General features: G+C 38.4%; 1 protein-coding gene across 3 annotated transcripts in view; it reads right to left on the reverse strand.

Annotated features, from left to right (window-relative positions):
• The window catches only part of LOC144965925 (uncharacterized), a 38,120-nt gene that overhangs the window by 18,972 nt on the left and 16,648 nt on the right, over positions 1-2,500 (reverse strand). The gene's annotated exons all lie outside the window — the stretch shown is intronic.

A 2,500-nucleotide genomic window follows, 5' to 3' on the forward strand; every position in this document is an offset into this window, starting at 1 on the left:
GTTTATTATGTTGGTGAGTAGCCTAGACCAGTAGGGAAATAGTACCAGATATAATCAATTTAGAGATCTGAAACCTAATCATTTTTTTGGGAAGTTAATTCTCTTACATTATGTGGACGGTGCAAAACAAGTAAAATTGAACGCACTTTTAATTTTTTCGTTTTTCGGAAAAGAAATCCTACTTTTTAATATTAATAGGTTCTTTGACGGCTGTCGCCTTCCTAACTCAAAATGTTGAATGAATGCAATGAAAATATAAGGGAAAACTAGAGGAGTGATTAGTCTTAATGAACTCACTTCCTTCCTAATGACGCATGGTAACTTAGTAACACTGGCTCTAAACTATCGGAACAATGGCGGACGCCCGTATGAAATATTTCTCCGGCGAGCATAAAAACGTTTCCAGAGGAAAACAAACACATAAATTTGATCATGTTTCGACTTTTACACATTCTGATTAAAAGGCATATGAAAAGGGAATGAAAAGTTCTCGCCATGATGAAGAATGATGGCCGCCGTAGCCGGGCGGCGTGACATCAGACTACTGAATCCAATTGTCTTTTGTGGTACTGTAGGGTTTTGGTGACCTTTGTAGGATAAAATCTGGGCTCGTATAGGGTAAATCATTCGAATCCCAGTGGCAACGATGAATTCAATAAACCTCAAACATTGAATAACTCGCCTTCGGACGTTCACTCTTTTCAACAACACTTACGTGGGTGGTCAAGGAACCGGGGTTGACGAGGGATCTAAACTCCAAACCACTGGACTGTGTGTGCTCAACACATGAAATCGCTGATCTTCATTTTCTTTATACTACACTACTACTCCTACAACAGGACGAGAGACATAGCCGCAACCGGCCACATGAAATCATGGTCTCTCGGCTGCCTTTTACTTTACATGAAATCAGCTATCATCACTACTATCTCCTACTCTATTTGAGCACCTCCACATAACGGTTACGGTTCGGAACCCAAGTCGACTCTGCGACTGAGATAATTCACCTCTTTGTTCGGTATTTCACAACACTCGTGATACCGTTACGTATGTATTACTATTTCTGACATAAACGTGAAAGGAACAGAGAGAGAGAGAGAGAGAGAGAGAGAGAGAGAGAAAGAGAGGGAGAGAGAGAGAAATAGAGGGAGAGAGAGAGAGAGAGAGAGAGAGAGAGAGAGAGAGAGAGAGAGAGAGAGAGAGAGATGGGGGTGGGGAGTAGAGGACACGATTCCTACCTTTAGAGAAAGGAAAGAGAGGGAAAGTTGATGCGCTAATCTCATTATCTCATTGTGTGTAACTTTACGGTAACATTATTGCATGTTATGTATATAATATGTATTACTGTTAATGACATAAGCTAGCAATGACTATCCCGCACAAATCTTTGGGCCTCTTTTTCGCTCACGAAGTGCCCAAATTCGCGACAAAATATGGGACGAAGCCGTTTCGTACATGCTATTTAAAAAAAAATAATTACGAAGCTGTTTATCGATGAATATGACTGAAAGTTGGCACACAGTTAGAAAAAAAGTCATTTTAGATTATGTCAAGCGACAAAACTCGTATGATTACCAGAAGACCGTTAAAAATAGATTTTTACTCTTTGGAGTAAAATATTTCTAAAACTACCGGGCGTGTAGGTTTTGTCGCTAACAAGGTAATACATGAACATTTCTTCTTTTTGTTTGTAAAATTTCATTGGATTATGATAAGTACTTTTTCCGTATTCTCACAAAACATCAACCCAATTTGCATTTCAATGAGTGAAAATATGGAGACGGCCATTTTGCTTCATCATCGCGAGACGCGAAAATGACGTGAGCGAGGCAAGTCTGCCAGATGGCCAGACTTTAACATGACCAAATTCAACTTCAAGAGTGGCTAAATAGAAAATCATATGGCTTTCACTATTAAGACTGGCCCACTTAAAATGAACTAAATTTTAACAAACAGAAAATTGAATAGACTAGGATAAATGTCACTGAGACAAGAATAGAAGAATAAAATTTAATAAAAGAAGCAAAATTATATATTTGGCCACACACGTGGCCATCTGGCACCTTGTTCGCGATGACTGACGACACAAATCCTCGCGCGCTTTTTTTAAAATTCATCGTTATGTCATAGGGATAATAGATTAAATCTCTCTCTCTCTCTCTCTCTCTCTCTCTCTCTCTCTCTCTCTCTCTCTCTCTCTCTCTCTCTCTCTATCTCTCTCTCTCGCTAATAAATACTAGAAATAACATATTATGGGTTGTAGACACAAAATTACACTTCGGAAAAGTTCCAAATGATCAATATTATGTATATTTTAAAACAAAATTATAGTTGACCCTAGCCATACAGCTCTAAAACTATACACGTTAGAACTTTTCTGATGTCTTCATTATATTTTCTGATAATTTTGCCATAAAATTGCCAAGTTTTGATATCTTACTCCACGTATTAAGCGAGATACAGCCACAAACCAGAATAAAACGCAGAAAAAGCGTCCCAT

This window comes from Berghia stephanieae, chromosome 2, assembly GCF_034508935.2.
Source record: "Berghia stephanieae isolate SIO BIC M18660-M18661 chromosome 2, UCSD_Bste_1.3, whole genome shotgun sequence".
Classification (NCBI taxonomy): domain Eukaryota; kingdom Metazoa; phylum Mollusca; class Gastropoda; order Nudibranchia; family Aeolidiidae; genus Berghia; species Berghia stephanieae.